We start from the raw sequence: 23,193 nt of genomic DNA on the forward strand, positions 1-23,193 counted from the left end.
CAATTGAATAAAGCAACGCTCAAAGATTATTTCCCACTACCATTTATTAACCAAGTGTTAGACACATTAGCTGGGAAATCATCATTCTCTTTTCTTGATGGTTTCAGTGGCTACAACCAGATCAGGATAGCCTCAGAAGACCAGGACAAAACCACATTCACTTGTCCTTGGGGCACTTATGCTTATAATGTTTTGCCATTTGGACTTTGCAATGCTCCAGCTACATTTCAGAGAGCTGTATTAGCTATTTTCGCTGATTTAGTTCATGATTGTGTTGAAGTTTACATGGATGATTTTTCAGTGTACGACAATTCATTTGAACATGCATTAGAGAACCTTGAAAGAGTTTTGAAAAGATGTATCAAAGCTAATCTATCCCTGAGCAATGAAAAGTGCTTTATGATGTTAAACGAGGGGATAGTATTAGGCCACTATATTTCTTTTCAAGGCATTAAAGTTGATCCAGCAAAAATCCAGATCATTGTTGATTTGCCAATTCCAAAGAATCAAAGAGAGGTAAGAAGTTTCCTTGGGTATGCAAGCTATTACAGAAGGTTTATTGAACATTTTAGTAAAATAGCTTTACCTTTGTTTAAGCTTCTAACAAAATACGTACTTTTCAACTGGAATGAGAATTGTCAGCAAGCATTCGAAACACTCAAAAAGAAGTTATCAACCGCACCAGTCTTAAGAGGGCCTAACTGGAGCCTACCGTTTCATATCTTTACAGATGCATCTGACACTGCGGTAGGTGCCTCATTAGGCCAAAAAGAGGAATCTTGTAATTATGCCATTTATTTCATTAGCAAAAATCCAACACCTGCAGAATTAAAGTACACAGTCACAGAAAAGGAAACACTCGCCATCATATATGCTGTGAATAAATTCCGACATTATATAACTGGTTATGAAGTCTTTGTACATACTAACCATTCTGCCATTAGACATTTAATGAATAAACTAATAACTAGTGGCAGAGTTACCAGATGGTTATTATTGTTACAGGAATTTAACATCACAGTGCTAGATAGACCAGGTAAAGAGAATCAGGTGGCAGATTTTCTTTCTAGACTGCAAAATCCAGGTGAGACTGTTCCGATTGAAGATTCTTTTCCAGATGAATATTTATTTGCAATTTCCATGGTGAATCTTTGGTATGCTGACTTGGCCAATTATTTCTCTACAAGGAGGACACCTCCATACTTTACTCCAAAGGAAAAGAAGAGACTAGTCAAACAAAGTGCTCGATACTCATGGATTAATGGCGATTTATTTTACACTGGTTATGATATGATTATTAGACGATGTGTAAGAAATGATGAGATAATTGATATTTTAAAATCTTGCCATGATGAACCGTGTGGTGGGCATTTTGCAGCTAAGCGAACAGCATACAAAATTCTTAGTCTTGGATACTACTGGCTATCCATTTTTAAGGATTCCAAGCAGTATGTGAAGAGTTGTGATAACTGCCAAAGAATGGGCAGGCCAACAGCTACAGATGAGATGCCACTTCAGCCCCAAGTACACCTAGAGCCATTTGAAAAATGGGCTCTAGACTTTATAGGACCCATTAACCCAACCTCCAATGATAAGAAGTACATCATAGTATGTACTGATTATGTAACAAAATGGGCTGAAGCAAAATCACTAGTTAGAGCCACCAAACAAACAGTGGTAAAATTCCTTTTCGAAGAGATTTTTGTAAGGTATGGGGTACCAAGGGAGATAGTGACTGATCAAGGTACTCAATTTACTTCAAAGTTAGTGAAGGACATCATAGAAAAATACCAAATCAAGCACAGAAGAAGTACACCTTACCATCCACAGGCCAATGGCCAGGTGGAGTCCACAAACAAAACTTTGGAAGGGATTATCACTAAAATTGTGGCAATGAATAGAAAGAATTGGGAAGAGAAGCTCAAAGATGCACTCTGGGCTTATAGAATTACGTGGAAGAATACTACAGGATTTACACCATACCAGTTGGTGTATGGAAAAGAGGTAATGCTTCCTATTGAATTTCAAATACATACTTTTAAAATGGCTGCAGATTTGCAAATTGATTTGAACCAAGCACAACAAGAAAGAATTCAGCAGTTGAACCAGCTGGATGAAATGAGGCAGAAAGCAGAGCAAACAACAATCCTCATGCAAAAACAAAGGAAGCAGTGGCATGATGCACATATCAAGAAGAAACAGTTCAAGGAAGGAGATTGGGCTTTACTCTTTGACTCTAAATTCAAAGATCATAAAGCCAAGTTTACTACACATTGGATGGGCCCATACGAAATCATTCAAGTCTATGACAATGGATCAGTCAAGCTCACCACTATTGATGGAGAAGGGCACTCCTTTACTGTTAATGGTCATCGCTTGAAACTATATAACAAGCCCATCAACAAGCAAAATTTTCTTCAAACTGTATCTCAACAGAGAGAGGTTGAGATATTACAGCCTTCAGCTGCAGTATCTCTGTCTTAGTTCATTTCATTTCAATTTAGAAATTCAAAAGAAATTACAAAAAAAAAAAACAAACAAACAAAAACAAAACAAAGCAAAACAAAACAAAATCTATAAAAAAAAAGAAAAAAAAACACAACAACAACAAAAAAAAAATAATAATAAAAATGGGTTAGATGTGAAAACCAGACTCTGGCACACTCTAACCCAGAATTCTTACTTGAAAACCAATTCGTTGGCGGGTAAGAATTCCTTTTCTTTTGTTTCCTGTTTGATTCATCAACTGAATAATGACTTGAGGACAAGTCAAAACTTTAGTGGGGGGGGAGAAGCATCAGCATTTTGTTTTCTTATCTCCTCATTGTAAATTCTCAAAGATTTCTTATCTCATCTCCTCACTGTAAATTTCCAAAGAGTTTGTTTCAGCACTCCAGATTTCAATAAAGAAGTTGTTTTGTCCTTGTTTTATCTCAGAGGGACCTGGTTAAAAACATTATGCAGGGGGATCTGTTCTGTCCAGAAGACCATGTTACCAACACCAGCAGTAATGGGACCTGTTCAAGACACATAAAAGGGACTTGTTAAGAGATTGTTACTTCAAGATTACTTCAACAAAGCTTCATCAAGTTTCAACAAGGATCCACAGGTTGCTGGTCACCAAGACTTCATCAAATACCAAAGATCAAGGAGCCTGTATACATATAGTTCTTTTCCGGATTCCAAAGAAGTTGCATGAACATTTTCCAGATCTCAGAGGGACCTATTGCATTCGAATCTATTCCAGGGGGACCTGTCATGAACAACAAAGAGTAGTCAAAAGAGACTAGTCCTACCTAGCATGCCAATGCAACGCTTGAACAACCAACAAAAGTGTAATGTATTCCTTGTTCTTAACATTTAAATTCTTAGATTAATTTTTAATGTTAAATTTAATAACTATGACTGTTATGATCAATTTCAGAGGCACCCCCATACCTATCACCCCTTATCCTATTGTTAATTCCTATCATCTCCTAATACTCCAGCCTGTCTCATACTTATATGATTTCGTTAATCCCCTCTCATATCAACTTTTCAACCTCTGTTACACCGATTAGACCCTACAACCATTCCAACATATCTATTTGGCCAGGTACCAACAGAAGCAGGACACGTGGTGAATTGTTTAAAAACAAAATGTTTTGCAGGCTTATTCATTGTGTTTGAAATGACCGAATTATGACTTAACCACCCGACGAAGTTAAATGATGTAAACGACTACCTGAAATCATATCCCAGTACTTCATATATGCTTCTAGCGCTTCTATGATGGTATCCATATGACCAGTACAGCCATTCCTCTGTTTCAAAAGATGAATATGTTATGAATTGAGTTAAGCCGGTTATTTCATTATCATTCTCAATTATTCTATGTTAGCATTCGACTCTTGTGACTTCAACAGTGAGGACCGAAAGTAGCAAGCGCCACGAAAGGAAAATGTAGTCAATTGGGTTTGACCTCAACCATAATTACAAGACAGTCAATCGATCATCGCTTGGGTTACTAAAGGAGCTAGTGTTAAAGAGCCGAGGGCGCCACCAGGTAAGCAGTATTGGGGCGGAAGACAAAAGGTAACAAATCAAAACTTCTTTATTGAATTTGCAAAACATAAACAAAGAAGAGTTAGAGCAAAAATCTCTGCCAAAATGACCAATAGGGTCGAGCCAACCATATTCGACAATTCCCAGTATCACGAAGACTGCATTTCAATTCTCAAAGAAATACAGTGGCTGCCCTTTTTAGAGAAGTTTCGTGGAAGTAATGAGGATGTCACCAAACAATTCACTTTTACATTCAACGGAGAGAAAGCTCTGATAGGTAATTTTTCATTCAGGGTTTCGGAAGACACCATAGCTCAGTCCCTAGGGATCAGCCCAGAAGGGGAGAAGTACTTCAAGACAAAGCAATTTAAAGAAAATTCATGGACTCAATTTATGTCCAGATCAAGGGTTTCATCCGTCAATTGGAAGAAAGGCATCCCAAGGAGCTGTCTGGTGCATCCCTAGGACGAGATGGTCTATATCATCCAAAAATTTGTAACTTGTGAAGGCCGCTACAGTATTGTTTACTTGTACCATATCAAACTACTGTTACATTTGAAAGGGCAGTGTGTTATCAGTCTGCCATACTTTCTCTTGCAAAGCCTAACCAAAATGTCGAAAACCATCCAAAAGCAGAAAGGTAACGAAGACAAGAGCTTATATCACTTTGGGCTAGTTAAAATTCTTATTGAGTATGAGTTACAAAGAAGAGGAAAAACGTGGAAGGAATTCTTGGCTGCTAACCAAATTAAAGATGAAGAGGACAAGGAAGAACCACAGGAGAACTCAGGATTTATGAATGATATCGATGAAGAGATTCCTATACACAAAGCAAGCAAGGTGCCTCCACCTGTTAGCAGTGTAAGGACGAGGAAAATGAGAAAAGAGGATGCTCAGAAAGCAGAGCAAGATAAAATTTTTACCACCTATTCAAGAAGAACCAGGAGAACATCAAAGGCCCAGCTACAAGAAGACCAACCCGAATCAAATGTACCTATACCAATGGATATTGAGAGTAGTGCTCACTCACAACCTGGACCAGGAGCTGAGATGGAGGTTGAAAGCAACAACAGGCAAGAAAAAGATTCACAACCTGCCATTAAGAAACAGAGGAAACTGGAGAAGCAAATTGAGAAGTTAAAGGAAGAACTAATGGAGGCCAATATGCTGGAAAAAGTCATCAAGAAAGAAAATGAATTGCTAAGAGCACAGAGTAAAGAAACTCAACAGAAAAATGAGAAGTTAAGGGAACGAATCAATGAACTTGAAGCTGAACAAACAGATATTTGTAAGTGGGCCACTAAATGGTACAACCAAAAGAAGGCCCTCAAGGAAAAGTACAAAAGTTTAAAGCATGAGCTCCATGGTCAGAAAGATGCCCAAGTGAAGAAGAATGTTGATACATTGTTGAAGGCAGCAGAGGTACAGGCAGGGACAGAGTTCAGAGGAAGCACATCAGGGTTAGCATGAGGACATGCTAATTCATTAAGCCGAGGAGAGATGTTGGTACCATTCCATGACCTCCTTTTTCCTCCTGAAACACATCGTTTGCCTACCTTTTTCCTTCATAAATCTCTTAGATCCCCTTGAAATTGATTAGTTAACAGTATTATAGTTGTTAAATGCATTAGAATTGATTTATGAGTTTTATGTTAAAGAATTAGGGATTTTTGATAAAAAGACTACAGGAAGTTACAACATCCTGTAAATGGTTTATTGTTTGACATATGGCATGACAGGTAAGCTAAAGCAAAGGGTAGGGACGAAAAATAGAATGTACAAGCATGGACGAACACCTATCCTACAGCAGAACCAACACTCCTGAATGCGCGGTCAATGATGGTCAAAGCACAGCATGTTGGCGACAAAAGCAGCAACAGCATAGGGTTCTAAACCGATTTAGTTTTGTTCCTTTTTGAAATCGGTTCAGAATGGAAACAACTTAAAAAAAACTATTCCATAAAAAAAGCGGCAACAGCTGCATAACGAATGTACATTCGTTCCAAAATGTAAACGGTGTTAGTTTTTTAAAAGACATATGTAAGCACAGTTATGTGTTGTTGGTTAGTTGTTATCTGTGTATCATATTGAAAAATAGAGCTTTTGAACTTAATACTAGAACTTAGTTGCAGTCACGATTTTGTTATTGCGTTGATACTATAGTTGCTTGAGCGCAGTCTAGTATACTTTTGAAACGCGGACTGGCCCTGCGTGGAACGGGTATACTGTCATTTTATTTTATTAGCAACTTTTGTATGCACAGTGATTAGAGTTTGGTTTATGCTTTCGTTGATTTAATTAGCAATTCATATGAGTGATGTTTATGATGGTGGCTTGAAGGATTCATCGCTGAGATCGTTGAACTGTATCCTGTAAGGGATCTGATCTTTCGTTGTCTTTTTAGAGCATCTTCATGAACCCTGTTTCCCATGTATTTGAATTTTAAGTGTGCTTATGATTTCAGTATGTCTCAATCTTTCATGAATGATAAACATTGAATACTGAGTGTTCACTGAACAAGGGTTTTATGCACAACATCCTCGTAAGGGGATTGAAATCTTGGTTTAAGTAATACACAATGTTTTTTTAGAATAGGTAGATGAATTGAGTGACCTGAGTGTCCAGGTGATAGGGAGCATACCTCAACCTTCCGTAAAGAAGTTCTGTAACCTACCATCACGAACACTTAGTTAGGAATCCTTTATTTCTATAGATTGTAGACGCATGCCTCGAAGTTTACTTATCCTGGTCGATAATAAATATAGCCTAATCTAGCACCCTAGATAGGACACTACAGGCACCCTATCATATGTCGGCTCCAGAGCTAAAGGAATTGCAGATCCAATTAAAGGAACTGTTGGATTTGGGGTTCATATGACCCATCATATCTCCGTGGGGATCCCTTGTGGTTTTCGTTAAGAAGAAGGATGGGTCTTGGCAAATGTGCATTGACTACTGCGAGTTGAACAAAGTGATGATAAAAAATCAATACCCTCTACCAAAGATAGATGACATGTTTGATCAAATGAGGGGTGAAACTTTGTTTTCAAAGATAGATCTAAGGTCGGGATATCATCAGTTAAGAATCAAGGAAGAAGATACCCCGAAGACAACCTTTAAGACAAGATTTGGGTATTATGAATTTGTAGTTTTACCCTTTGGACTGACAAATTCCCTGGGTGTTTTCATGAGTTTGATGAATGGAATATTTCGAAATTACTTAGACAAGTTTGTACAAGTCTTTATCGATGACATTTTGATCTACTCAAATACCCCAGAAGAGCATGACGAACACTTGAAGATAGTTCTACAATGTCTTAGAGAAAAACAATTATACGGGAATTTGTCAAAGTGTTCCTTTTACCAAACCAAGATTCATTATCTTGGGCACATTATCTCTAGGGATGGTATTGCAGTAGACCCAGAAAACATCTAGGCCATCATGGAATGGCCAACACCAACTAATGTTCATGAAATATGAAGTTTCATCGGCATGGCAGGGTATTATCGTAGATTTGTCGAAGGGTTCTTGAAGATAGCAAATCCCCATTACCGAGCTCCAAAGAAAGAACAATACATTCATTTGGAATAAAAAATGTGAAGAGGAATTCCAATGGTTATAGGTGTTATTAACGACAACACTAATTTTGAAGGTGTCAGATATGGAACAAGAAATTTCGGTTTGCACTATGTTGACTGCTACATGTCAACTACCCATGGCAGTGCATCCCCTTTTTCGCAAAAAGGATAGCACTTGAGCGACGTATCCGTGCCATTCGATTGTCATCATCAGTGGGATCATGTTATGTTGTAAACCCAGTCTGCATGTGTAAATTGTAAATAATCTTAGTAGATCCGAGTCATGTATGTAAATTGCCTAGGCAAACCTATTTTTCTAGTGATAATCTACGTTCCGGAAGGTTTTTTGTCTCACCAATCCATGATCGGCAGAGTTTTCCTTTAGCCTAACCCCAAAGTCGGAATGAATTTTGTCATTAGAATCTTAGGGGACTCTTAGTGTACTTGGTCGAGTCTATGTAAAAGTAATTTGGAAATAACTCTAACTATTTGGTTAGGTTATTACAAATTGCTTGATTTACTAGATTATAGTTGTGTCGCAGAATTGGGTGGTCTATGAGGGTCTATATCAAATGTGTTTTCCCCCTTGAGATGTAAAATTGTAAAAGTCATGATGTAAAGTGTCTTGAGGGTTAGAAAATGTTTTAATCCTCTCATAAGTCCTAAGTCCTAGGTCCTAGGTGATTTTTCCAAAGGGCTAAGTTCAAGGATCCAGTAATAAAAAATAATAAAATTAAAAAATAACTAAAAAATAAAAATAAAATAAAATAATAATAAGTTAAAAGTTTTGAGGAAATAAATGCAAGATTTTAATTTTTTGATATATTAAAATGCATTTAAAATTTTCGACGGATGAGATTAAAAGAGATTTTGATCCTCATCGACGGTCAAGATCACTTTGACATGGATCACTCGAACTAGCCGTTGGGAATCTTTCCTTTAAATAGGGTGTTAGGAGTCATTTGAGATGGATTGGATCTTAGAGTCTGGTGCTAAAGAAAGCTCTCTTGTAGTCATTTTTGTGCAATAAAGAAAGACTTTGGGGTTGAAAATCTTGTTGGTGTTACTCTTATGGAAATGTTGTAAGATGTTTTATTTTTTTGCATAATTTCATTTTCAGCCATTGATATTAGCTTGATGAAGATTGATTTAGGCACAGGTATCTTGTCTGATCTCTGGGGTTTGAATGATAGTTTAATTTCTGAAATATAATGGCAGGTATCTCCATTTGATATGAATTTCACTATTGTTTTCTCCCTCTATGTTAATGGTTGATTTAAGCTATGCAATATATCTTTAATTTTGAATTTACCGGGCATTAGGGAAAGTTCTCGGCTGAACCAACCAACTCCTGGATTGTGTTTTCTAAAAGAGCCCAGCCAATTTTAGTCCTGAGCTTATCATTAGAATTTTTGTTGCAGATGCATGAAGGGTTTTCTGAAGCACCTCACATTAAGTTTAAAACTCTGAAAATATTTTTGTGGCATAACGAGAAATATGGCTACCTAGAGCCTTCAGTTTGTAAACACTGTAATTATTTAGCTAGTTTTAGGTTTTTTAATTTTGTTTCTTGCACATTTTACTTCTGGGTGTTATGTTTTTGCCATTGCAGGTTTCAGGTATAGATTTTAAAAGTTTTTCAGGGTTTCATCAGGCAATCTGAAGCAGGAAGGGTTTAAAATTTTAATTAAGTTGTTGGACAATGGTTTCAGTTTCTCTACTGCTCGGGGCTTCATTTTTATTTCAGGAAAAATTTTCGAAATTTTTTTAAGCAGACTGGGTAAAGCCTCTCAAGCGTTGTCTTGCAATCACAAATTCACTTTTTCTCTACGTCCAACCTGCGTCCTTGTCTCTCTGGCATTGTTATGCTGGTCATTCCTTCCCTGGCTCGCAACTCCTTCTCCTCATGCCTTTTCTCCCCTACCTGCTACGTATTTCATCCATTGTGCTGCCCATGCAGCTCAGAAACCTCACGTTGTTAGCTCCACACCTATAAAAAACATTGAAAATCACGCAGTCAGTATCTCTGCAGTCAATCCGCCGCCTTTCTCCCTACGTATCTAGCTGCCTCATACGCATCTATCATCTGCCCATCAATACGATTTGCCAGACCAGCGTGTTGTTTTCCCATGCATTTTTCTCCTGCATCCACGGCTACCCCTTCCCAGCGTCTCTCCCTCTATACGCAGCTCCTCCCTCGCAGCATCCAAACGCTGTCCATGCCAGCTACCTCTCCACATTGCCAGAAATCCATGATTTTTTTTTTTGCTGCCATCAAACCTGCAACATATTTCCACGTTGTCCATTCGAATCCATTCCCACGCATTTACGCAGCTCTCTCTCAGCGTGTTTTTCTTTCCACATACCCTGCGTTGCTCTTCCTTCCGTCGTCGAACTCCCTCAGACCTGTATGCACACGTAGCAAAAACACTTCGAATTTTTTCTATCGTTGCTCCCTCACTGCTATCCAGACCTGCAATTCGCATTCCCTCGTTACCCATGTTGCTGCGGCTTCTCCACGCTGCCTCGCCAGCCCTCATGTAGCTCTTCTCCGGCCATTTCATCACCATAGCCCTGCGTGAAACCTTCCAGCTCTCCATCCACAGTCTTCTCTGTCTTATGCGTGCTGTTCCGAGCTGCCAAACCCGCATTTCTTACCCCGGCCTTCGCTCGAGCTTTCCTTCCTTGCCGTCGACCAAACCTGTAAACAGCAAAACGACTTACGCCTTTGAAATTTTTTAGCATATATGTGTTTTATTCTTATGAGTACATTAGTTCATTTAGACAAGGTTTGGTTTATTTTAGGCTAGGTTAGATTTTTTTTTTATTTTATTTTAGATTTAGAGTTTTATATAGTTACGTTTAGATTTAGTTTTGTTTTATTTTTTAATAAATCAAAAATCATAAAAATATAAAAAATCAAAATATTCATAAAAGGCTTTAATAAAAAAAAGGGTTCCTGTTTTTTTATTTTTTTTAGGATCTTAAGTTCTAGAATTAGATTATTTTTAGTTTTAGATTTTAAAGTTAATTAGATTCCATTTTACTTTTCCTATAGTTTAGAATTTTACTATTTTTTAATTTCAGTTCATTTGTATATATTTAGTGCTTCCCTTTTAAAATTTCATTGTCATTTAGCTTAGATTTATTTTTTATTTTAAAAAGTTTTAAATTTTAGATTTTAATGGGTTCATATTTTGATTTTTTTTAGATTTATTTGATTTTAGGATTAAATTTTAATAATTTTGAGTTTCATTTAGTTTAGTTTAGTTTAATTTTGTTTTATTTATATAAAAAATATACAAAAATTAAAAATTTGAAAAAACTTAATTAAAAATTGAAAATTCATTTTTGGTGAATTTTGCAGTATCTATGTTCCACTTCTCTATAGTTAAACGCACTTAAATGTTTATTTAAAGTTAGCTATATAAAAGTGGTAACTCGTCAGCATTGATCATTTAAAGCATCTGATTTTTCTTGAAATTTAATAGCTGTATCATCATTAAAGCGCGTTGAGTTTATTGAATAGATTGTATCTCTTGGGGTATTCAATGATAAATGATTGTTCTACAAGGTTCATATTTCTGCAACATTTAATCATTAACTCCATAAGGCACTGGTACATTAATTCCTACAATCAATCAAGCACTAGTATTGCTTTGCTGTGTCTCCCAACCCAAATGGTCCACAGTTGGTCTTCCTTCATCCCATAGGGTCTACTCCCCTTAGCCTCGGGAGGCGGCTTAAACGAAGAGATCGGGGATAAGGGTGACAGCCCCCAGTCTGAGCGTTGTCGCACTGCCCAGACAGTCTGTGCGACAACACACTAATGCCTCCAAGGAGAGGTTGGGTTGTGTATTGATGCAAGAAGAGAAATAGATTATGCATCAAGGAAACTTAGAACCCACGAAGAAAACTATGCAACCCATGATCTAGAAATGGAAACAATTATTTATGCACTAAATATTTGGAGACACTACCTTCTAGGAAGGAAGTTTGATCTTAGGACTGACCATTGTGGGCTACAACACATATTCACTCAAGACCACTTAAATGCAAGAAAAAGACGATGGTTTGAGCTAATTAGTGAATATGATTTTGATATCACTTACATAAAAGGAACTGTAAATAGGGTGGCTGATGATTTAAGTAGGAGGCCTCAGATATTTTCAGTGATTCCCTTAAAGACAAATTTGAGGGAGAAGCTACTTGAATTACAATTTAAAGACACCTGGTACCAGGAGGTTAACAAAAGTTTGATGGAGGATGAAATGAGGGTCCCAAAATATGAAGAATACTCCCTTGATAATGATTGGATACTACGATTTCGAGGAAGGATATATGTGTCATTGAATGAAGATATGCGCCAGTTAATCTTGAAAGAATCACATCGCGCATTATACATGGCACACCCTGGTGTTAAGAAAATGAGTGCAGACATGAAACCACTCTTATTTTGGAAAGGGATGAAGAAGGACACCGTAAACTTGGTAGCAATATGCTTAGAGTGTCAACGAGTAAAAGCTGAACACATACATTCAGCAGGGTTATTGCAACCCCATGAGATACCAAAATATAAATGGGAAGTTATGTCAATGGACTTCATTGTGGGACTACCAATGACCTCAAGAAGACATGATTCCATATTTGTAGTGGTGCACACGTTGACCAAGAGCACCCATTTCATACCAGTTAAGACTACATATAAGGCACCAAAAATAGCCAGAGTTCTTACTGATGAGATTATGAGATTGTATGAGTGCCTAGGAAGATCATATCAGATAGGGGAGGAGTGTTTACAAGAAGGTTTTGGACCAGTTTCCAAGAAGCCTTGGTAACCTAGTTGAACTTCAGCATTACCTATCACCCTGAGACAAATGGGTAGACAAAGAGGACTAGTCTAATCCTGGAGGACATGCTTCAGATATATGTTGTGGACCAACAAAAGAGACGGGAGGAGTTTTTACCCCTCATAGAATTTGCTTACAATAATAGTTATCAAATTTCCATCAAGATGGTGCCATTTGAGCTCTTGTACAAAAGACCTTGCAGAACACCTCTCATTTGGGACTGACTAGAGGATCTAGTATTAATAGGGCCAGAAGTGGTGCAAGAGATGGAAGAACAAATAAATATGATTAGGGGAAGGCTAAAAGAAGCACAAGATCGACAAAAGAGCTATGTTGATGCTCATGGGGTAGACTGAAGTTATGAAGTGGGAGATAGGGTGTTCCTAAGAGTAAGGCCCCAAAAAATCTCTATAAGATTCGAGAAGGGAGAAAAATTGTCTCCACGGTTTGTGGGACCTTTTGAAATCTTAGAAAGGAAAGGGTCGGTGGCATATAGGCTTGCCTTACCTCCATATTTAGTGCATATGCATGATGTGTTTCATATCTGTTTGAGTCATTATATTTCAGATCCTTCACATGTTATTGACTTTGGTCATTTGCAGGTTTCAGACGAGGGAACAGTAATGGTCGAACCAGTTCGCATACTGGACCAACGAACTTTGCAGCTTAGACGATGGTTAGTGGACCAGGTTAAGGTCCAGTGGGACAATTATAGTCCCAGTTCAGCTACTTGGGAGGACGCCGAGGAGATGTGTCACCGTTTTCCTTACCTATTCCAAGGACTTCGAGATGAAGTCTATTTTTAAGAGGGGTGTATTTAATGCCCCACTCTAGTTGACTGACAGTGATATGAAATTAACATTTATTTAGCCCTAAGTCCAACAATTTATTCTTCGAGGACCTCAGGTTGAGAATCCAAAGACATGACTCTATTATTAGTGGTTGTGATGTTTATGTATGTTCCCCATTGATATTATAATGAAGATAACATTAATGGTTATGTATGTTATCTATTGGTATTATGATGATTTTGGCATTAATGGTTATGCATGTTCTCTATTGATATTATGATGATTGTAGCATAAATGGTTATGTTTGGTATCTATTGAATTTATGATGATGATAGCAGTAAAGGATATGTATGCTCTCTATTGATATCATGATGATGATAGCTTTGATGAATATGCATGTTTTCTATTGATGTTATGATGTTGATAGCTTTGATGGATATGTATGTTTCCATTAATGTTATGATGATGGTAACCATGATGGATGTGTCCCCTATGTTACCTACTTGCATTAGTTTTGGTTCACAATGAATAATGATGTGAATGACTAGGTGATGTTGATGATTCTATTATGAAAATGACTAACACTGAGAAACCTTGTTATTGATGATTATTGAGTATGGCAGGAAACCACCAGAGGCACTCACATATGATGAGTTGACGACACCTGGTTTGATGAAAATTTATATTTTGTCTTTGAAATTCTAAGTCAATTTTGAAACCTGCTATATATGTTTATCTATATTCTGATGATATGTTAGTGGTTGTAGGCACAGATTAGTTGCTTGGCCGAATGACTCACATATGGGTGATGGGGTTGTACAATTGGATGGAACTACATGGGAGGGGTGGGACAATGTCCCTGATCTCACCCACTAGCACTCCCGCCGTGACTTGGGCTGGAAAGGTTGAAACACCTTCACCTTGAAGATCACGATGTCATGGGGACAGGTCCCAAATTTGGGTCGCTCATGAGGATTTTTTTGGGGGCGCGCATCAAGGTAGATTCCTTGATCCTTGACACCATTAGTCTCACTATAGTAGGCAACATAAGAGATGATAGTGGTCTCCGTCGTTGCACCTATACTTTCCCCTCGTAGCGACTGAATGCTTGAAGGGTAAGTGGTGTGGCACCCTTGGAACTCGAAGGGAATTTCTTGAAGGGCATGACCAAATTGGCACCCTTGGCATCACAATTAAACTGTTAGGCATGACACCCTTGCAACTTCAAGGGAAGTTCTTGAAGGGAATGACCAAACTTGGCATCCTTGGAATCATTAGAAATAAATAAATTAATAAATATAATCAAGATATGAAAACCACGTAAATTCACATCAAGTGGTAAATGATAGTAGAACCGGGGTAATTAAATCAAGAATAAAACTTGGGTTAAGGGGATCATAGGAAGAAATAAAATATTTGACCTTAAAAGCTCTACCCTTCCCATGTTGGAAAATATTAGGTAGATAATGTATCTTAATTAGGTAAAAAGGGGAAAGAGGGACATAAAGGTAAGGATAAATATTAATCCTAAAAAAGTTGAACCTAATTAAGAGAAGATGGTGGTGAATTAAAATAATATTAATAAATTAAATTTTAGAGAAATTTAGAGAACCTCCATGTGGCAACAAGAAACATAAGAATATCCATCTAAGAGACAACTTGAGTTATATTAGGGAGTAGATAGGGGATCAAATCTATGACTTATCACTTGACTTAAGTACTGAACACAAATTAAGGAGTTAAAGGGGGGATCAAGAGACAACTAGGAGAAGAAATAAGAACCTTGTTAAGGTGAGGAAAAATATTATTTTTAAATTAAAATTTAAGTAAATAATTTTGGAGATCCTTGATGAGAGAGTGACAGATGGGTGGGTGAATAATCAAACTATTGTATTAACAAAAATAACTAATTATGCATGAAATGCCAAGTGTCGCCTATGAGGACCCCTATAAAAGAAGGGGTAGGCCATGGGAGAAAGGACTTTTTCTTTACCCTATTGTTGGACGGATGATACTATGTTAGAGTAGTGACTACGAGCTATAGTGAGTTTTGTGAGGTAGAGGACTTTAGAGAGCGGAATCTTGAGCCAAAAAGTGCTCTCCTCTACTAGCTAATACATTCCTCCATTATACAACCCCATTGTAGCTCGGGGGTCCGTGGGGAAGGAGAGTACACAAGGAGTAGGCTGGGAGGTCAATCGATGGGTCTCTACATTCAGAATAAGCACGTCAAAATTCACACTCGAAAGCAACTGACAACAACGAAAGGCAAGTAGCGGCAAGTCAAGTTTGAATCTTGTCTTCTGGTGAACAGTACCTGTGTTGTTATAATATTCTTTTGTATGACTTCATTATGGATTTAGTTAATAATATGTAAATTAAATGATATGTTCAATGAAGTGAAATTCAGGGATTTTTTATATAGTTCTATAAATTTTGAGTTCCCAATGATATTTTCTCATGGTTGTATTTTTAGTTTTATTCAAAAAATAAATAAATAAAATAGGGGTGGTTTCTACACTTCTTTTGCATCTACTTCCATTGTATCCATATTTTGCATCTAATTTTGTTTCTCGTTTTGCACCCATGTTTGCATCCACTTTTGCATCCCTTATTGCATCTAAGTTTGCAACATTTTTTGTGCCTATTATTACATCTACTTTGTCATCCACTTTTGTTGTGCCCCGTATCTTGTGCCTATCGTTGCAACCCACGTTTTCTTCCACTTTTTCAGCCACATTTTCATCATCTTTTGTGTCCAAGTTTGCATCAAATATTGTTTATGTTTTTTGCATCCCATTTTGCATGTACTTTTACATCCACTTTTGATGCGTCCAATTTTGCAACTAATTTTGTGTCCACTATTGCACCATGTTTGATCCATGTTTACATCCCTTTTTGCATCCAAGTTTGCTTCCTTTTTTCATGCAATTTTGTGTCCTTTTTGCATTCGTTGTTGTATCCACATTTGTTTCACCACAATTCATGCTAAGTTTTATGCCTGCAATTGCACCCATGTTTTCTTCCACTTTTTCATCCATGTTTGCATCAACTATTGCATCTACTTTTCATCCACTTTTGTGTCAACTTTTCTATCTTGTTGCATCTACTTATGTTGTGTCCACCCTTCATCCAATTTTACATCAATTGTTGCCCACATTTTTTTGTTCAATTTTGCATACCTTTTTCAAAATTCATCATATTTTTTGCATTGATGATATTTCTTATGACATTGGAAATTATGAACAACTGATGACAATGTCAATAATTATGACAATGATGATAATGAAGATGATGATGATGACATGAAATGTGATTATTATGATCATGACAATGACGATAAAGATGATGGGGGTTACAATGACAATGATGATGACAATGCTAATTACCTTGGCCAATCTTTCCATTTTTTAAATGTTGTCATGGTCATAATCATAATCATTATCTTTGGTGTTTTCTTCCAAGTCATCACCATCTCATCATCATTATCATTATTTTCGTCTTGGTCATCATCAAAAACAATAATGGCATGAATGATGAGTATGATGTTCATGACGAATATGACAACAATGATGATAGAAATTACATTAATTATGATGATTGGGATGATGAAAATTATAATGACAATGATAATGGTAGTGATGATGATGATCATCGATCATCTCTAAAAAATAAAGCTTTTTATTTCTCTTTCATATATTATGTGTCCTAACAACCCTTTTCAAGCACTTGTAACATTTTTTGGGTTGATGATATTTCTTACGACACCTATAATTATGAACAATTGACGACAATGTCCATAATGATGATGATGATGATGATGATAATGATTATGAAAACATGAATGTTGATTATGACGATAATGAAATGATAACAATAATGATGACAATGATGGTGGTGATGATGATGATAATGAAGGTGATGACACTCTCTCTAAACTAATGAGACAAAAAAGTACTCTCAAGTTGAAATATTCATATAAGAAGGGATCTGGATAGATAAGCATCAACGATGTTTTACATCATCATAGCCAACATTGTCAAAATAGCAAGGCCTTGACTAACAATTTCCATCTCTCCATTAGATCATAGCACAAAGTTGGGAGGCATAAATTTGGACAACACTTCCTCTCTAGGCACTTACCCCACAAAGATGTTCGCTAGGTATGTCCTCACATGATCATTTCCTAATCTACTGTCATAATATTTGACACCAGGAAATGTCAATCCTCACGACTATTCTTATCTTGGATTAATGTACTTGTCTTATGGCGGTTAGTCCTAGTCAAAGTACAAATTCTCAAATACTATTGGTCCCAAATGTTTATCCAATCCACCATTCTCCCTACTGGTGTCTTTACTAGGCTTGCGATTATTAGTCCTGTCCATAGTACATGACACATGGATAATATGGTGTCCACCCTCACTCCCTCTCAACCAGGGAGGAGACATCCACAAGCATAAGATTTTCTCAATAATACCCATCATTTTCATAGAGAATAACATCATTAATTTGTTTTCATTGCATGACGCCTTTACGATTAAGCATTCATAGATTTGTGGAAAAATATTTCCCCTTTTGTCATTTGTGATGAAATAAAATCAAAAGGTGAAATCCAAAATCATTAAAGATACACTATAATGATTTATCTATGTGTAAACTCCAAGGTTGAAGTGAAATTTCATGTAAATTTTATATCTATGAGTTGTGCCAAACTTATGAAATCCTTATTCCCTAAGTCCTATATATAAGAAAAAGCAAAAGAAAGAAAAATAAGGCCCAAGGAATGGTAACTCATGTATTCACTCCCTCTTTGGAAAACATATGAATATATACACTCCTAGTCACACTTGATCACATGTTTGTGATGGTTAAATCATGAAGTCCTCTTTTCCTCATGGTTAAATATTGCTCCTCTAGTGGTCTTTGAATTAAATCTTCCTTGGGTAAATGTTCTGTGGTAATGGGGGAAGTTTCCAAATTCAATCCCTTTCCCAACATGGAAGATGTGACATTTTTTTCAATAGCGGGAAGATTAGGTGTTTCAAACTGTTGTGCAACCTGATGGTTTGGATTGGGGTTAGGCTTTAAACTAGGGTTGGATCTAGGTTTTGGATTAAGACTAGGGTTAGGTCTAGGGTATGGATTAGGGATATGATATGGATTAAGGCTAGAATAGGGGTTTGGACTAGGGTTAGGGTATGGATAAGGGTATGGACTAGGGTTAGGGCAAGGATTAGGGTAAGGTTGCACATGCAGTTGGGACCATGGAGGAGGATGACTTGATGGTGCATTGGAAAGAAATTGTGGTCATTGTTGGTGCTCTAGTGATTGAATTTGCATGGGAGATTTCCCTAGAGAGAAGGATCCAAACGATTCTTGAGGCCATGGAGATATCTGGCTCGAGGATGAGGGCCAAGGAGAGGGCCACTGCGGCCATGAAGTAGGATATTTAATTGGAGGAGGATTAAAAGTTTTCCATGAAACTGCAGGATTATAAACATGTTGAGGAACTTGCTCAGGATAATAAACATTATTCCAATTATTAAATGGTGATGGGTTTTGAGTTATACCTAGTAGTCGATTTGATTCCTTACTTGATTTCCTAAGTGTCTTTAGTAATCCTGGTAGTGATGGGCAATGTTCTGTTGAATGGTCCTCTTCAAAAAAAATTCAAACTTTCAGGCTATTAAGTGGACACTTTCCAAGAAAGTGTTTCTTTCTACAGTTTATGCAAAAGATAAGCAGTGGCTTGTCATCCTTCTTCTGTAGCAGCATAAAAAATCCTCATTGGATGGTTCCTCAAAATACAATTTTCATGTTTTTAACAAGCCAACTGGTACATTCGTTAGCACATGAATAGTTTATATGTGTGTGTGTGTGTAGGGTGGGGAGTTCTTACAAGATCATAGAAAATGAGAAACCTTAAAGCAACAGTGTGGGAAAGACATAAACTTAAAGAACATAAGATTGCAAGAGAAACTAGGTGAAGGAAAGAAAACAAATGTAACAGGTCACCAAGTTCAATCCCCTAAGTGCCTCCGTGGCAACGGTGCCAAAATATTGGGTGCAGTATAGGGCTTATAAATTTAACAACATTTAATTTGTCAATCCGAAAAGTTTGTGAACTTCGAGGCGCAGCACTAGAAATGCTAGAGAGAGTCCCTAGCAACCTGCAAAACAAATTCTAGTCCAACTTGTGCAATAAATGAAATCCTGCACTTAAAAGGGAACTTGAGAAAACATCAATCCAAGAAATCAAAATCATGCAGGAAATAAAAGGCAATCCTGTACTATTTAATAATGTGAAAGGAAATTCTAAATACGAGCAAACAGAAGGGAAATCAGAACTTGAAACCAAGAATTCCGACACAATATCAAAAAGACTGTAAATGCTGGAATAAATTCATGAGCAAATCAAAACCATTATGCCTTCACTAATTCTACTGCATCTACCTATGTGTAAAATTAACCTGAAATCATTGGCAATATTTATTGTGTAAATAAACTTATGAAAGAAATGGATTCAATATATATTCTCTCGCCTTCCTTGTTCTTAGAAATAAATCTTGTAAAATTGTCCAGAAGTTTAAAGGCAACTACAATGGAAAATAAACATTATCAATTTTTAAACATGAGGCAATTTCCTTTTCATAAATGTCGTATTTGCAAGCATCATGATTTAAAATGAAAAAAATATATATGCGATCTCTACTTCTGAGTAACATGTGGTTTCTTGTAAGCATATATTGAATGAATGCGTTAATACCTTGAAACCGTGAACACTCAAGTCGATCTCAGGTTCTAGAATATGAATTAAACGGATCTAAATCAATTCAATGGTTTCAAGTTGCACATTACAACTCATAAAAGCAGAGTGTCACTGCATAAGCCAATCTTGTAAATTCAGATGTTCTAAAGGGACGCAATCCTTATTCGATATAAAGAAAGATTTCGAGTGCAAGAACAATTTCTAATGCAGAAAACCAAATCAACCTTGCAGTCGAAAGGAAAACATTGCAGCAGATTTAATAACACCAATTTGAAGGAAAGAGACTGGAAACAGTTAAATCTTTCACACAATACATAATAATTTAAATGTTATTTAATCTAAAAGATGTAGAGCGGTGTCGAGCTGATCTGGCGGCCAACCCAGCGAGCTCGCACCCTCTATTAGCGACCTGGTTCACATAGAGGTTAAAACCATGAGATGCACAAAATAAATAAATAGAGCATGGCTATAAATGCTTTAATTAATTCTTGAAAACATAGTCTTTACATCATGAGGCAACACTTAACTCCAACGAATAAGAGGAGCGATCCACGGGTTATAACTGCGTGATGCTACATTGGGACCGACTCCTCCCTTCCACGCATTCCTTTTGTGCCTGTGCGTGTCCCTGCCTCTATGTGTGTATATCTATCGACTGATCTATTAATTCCCTGCTCCAGGCAGTCTCTTAAACTTATATAGGCATCGAATTACAAATTGGGGCTTTTAATAGCCAATCGAAATACAAGAGGGGAAGATTGTGAATCTTAACAATTTTCCAGGAATAAAATGGAGTTTGTAACTAAATGTCAAAATAGGAATTGTTTCTGGCAAGTCGTTCCTCTTTTCCTAGAATGATGCTGTGGGTGGACCAACTTCTTCCTCGAGTTGCTAGAAACATTGTCATCCAGCATTATATGTTTCGCAGTTGCCAAAATGCTATGTGCAAAGTGATCTGCTTTTGATCTAGGATAATCATGCATTTGGGTAGAGACTTTAAATCTCACAACGTACTCTGGATGAATATGAGTATTCATGTGTGTGCTCCAAACAATAAAATGTTTTGGATTTTTTTATATCATCAACACCATTGTCGCAGTGTTCATTGCTAGGATGAAATTGTTGAGAGCCAGGTTGAACCTGCTCCATGTTTCCCATTATTACTCGGCATAATACCATGTGTCATAAGCCATTTTCGTCAACATCTAAATAGCCAGCACTGACATGTGAACAATCTTCTGGAGAAAGATAAACACCAATGCCATAAGTTGCCCCATTGTTGGGTGTATTGGTTTGGCCAAAACCATGTAATATGATGCCAGCTACACCCTTCCGAGAAGTACCATGCCAGGCATATCTGATATTAGCTTTGCCACGAAATTTTCTAGTAATCTCAACGTGATTTTGAAATGCCTGCAATCGAGCCTGTGCCGAAGAACTTGATGGCACACATCGATAAATACCAACAATGTTGCTAAATGTTACAAGTGTACTAAGACCAACCAGAAACTTGTTCCTCACAGCTACATACTCATGATTACCATTCTCTAATTTAATTAGTTTGTCAGCTAACTCACCATATCCAAAAGTTTCAGAACTATTAATACAAAGGACAGATTGTGATTCACACACACCCATTCCATAATATACATTTGTTGCATTTGTTTCTTTAGATAGAAAACCCTTGCTCAGGTTCCAAGTGTCACTGGAGTCTTGCTCCAATTCATTGGACTCTATATCCAAAGATTGGGACTGAGATTCCTCTGATTGGCAATTAGTACTAGATACCAAACAAGTGTAGGAAGCAATGCACGATAGAGTAACAGAATGTATTCAACTAAAGTCAACATCTGGCCCTGCTTCCAATGGTTACGACCTTGGCTATTCTTATAATATATCAAAAGACCACATTTGAAAACCATTGCAGCTTGCCGCACCATTGTATCATTGACCACAATGATGAACAGTGCATGCCAAAAAGGGTGGTATTGTTTTTGGAGGAAGCATAACAAGTGGATACAGTAGATCATCCCTTCTACACCACTAATAAACTCCAACCACATGTAACACAAAAACCAATATGATGTCGCTAAGAATTAAAATGAGTGTAGTCTAGAAACTCTTCAGAGTGCAAGAAGCCTACTGTAACTAGTGCAGGAATTCGTTGCATGGTGCAGGAATCTGTTGCATGGTGCAGGAATCTGCTACACTGTCCAAGAAGGTAAATGTAGGACCAAAACCTGTATAAAGGCATGTTCAAACCAATTTTAAACCTACAACATATGAACCTTTATTAATAATGTTTTAATCCTATTAAAACAAGTGAAGCAAATAATACTTGCAACAATAATCATTTGACCAACAACAACATGAGAGATTTCGAGTAAAAATAAGACAAAACAGAGGCCCAACAACCATATAATCTAAAAAGTATGAAAAAACCATCATTAATGTTATCCCACTTCATCAAGTCGAAGCCATCCATTAGTTACAAGAAATCTGGAAGAATTCCAAAAAATCATAAAACTGCCCCTTTTTAATAGGGATTTCTAGGTGATAGGTCAAGTTTGACCAGTGTTGGTCGGGCCCGTATTTGCTCACTTTAACCGAACCAATAGATGTTCATCCATATGTGGCTCGTAATATTTCCAAATATGTATTCAACTCATGCCCACGTGTCCTGCACATATCACTTTAATGGAGATATTACAGGAATTTTTAATACACTCTAAAATTAATTTTAAAACCCAATTTTTACAAAAAATTCTAAAAATTGAAAAAATTAATATAATTACCTGAATATGAAAAATAAGGGTAAAATGAAGCATATGTGAGTGGAATAGGGTGGAATATGATGGTAAGTAAGTGGGTTTATGATAAACAAAAATGACCAAAATTGAGGGCCAACATCTCCCCCTTGCTTATGTTCAAGCATGTCCTCATGCTTGCTTCCTTTGCTTGGACCTTCTGAGTGTTGATGCCCCTGCTGAACCTGTACTTGTACCTGTAGCCTCCTCTTTTTCAAATTGAAGTAAAATATCAATGCCCTCATGTTCCCCTACTTTATAGATGGCAGCTTTTACCTTTTGTTTTTCATATTTGTATTACCATAGTTTCTTCTCTTTTATCCACCTATAAGCTTGTTTTGAAATGATCA

The 23,193-nt window shown here is 36.9% G+C and overlaps 1 pseudogene; it reads right to left on the reverse strand.

Annotated features, from left to right (window-relative positions):
• Positions 1 to 9,716: 9,716 nt before the first annotated feature.
• Positions 9,717 to 21,674, reverse strand: LOC149241924 (uncharacterized; annotated as a pseudogene).
• Positions 21,675 to 23,193: the final 1,519 nt, after the last annotated feature.

This window comes from Pinus tabuliformis, chromosome 8, assembly GCF_031772625.1.
Source record: "Pinus tabuliformis cultivar Carrire ecotype Pingquan chromosome 8, CPIR1, whole genome shotgun sequence".
NCBI classification, from domain to species: domain Eukaryota; kingdom Viridiplantae; phylum Streptophyta; class Pinopsida; order Pinales; family Pinaceae; genus Pinus; species Pinus tabuliformis.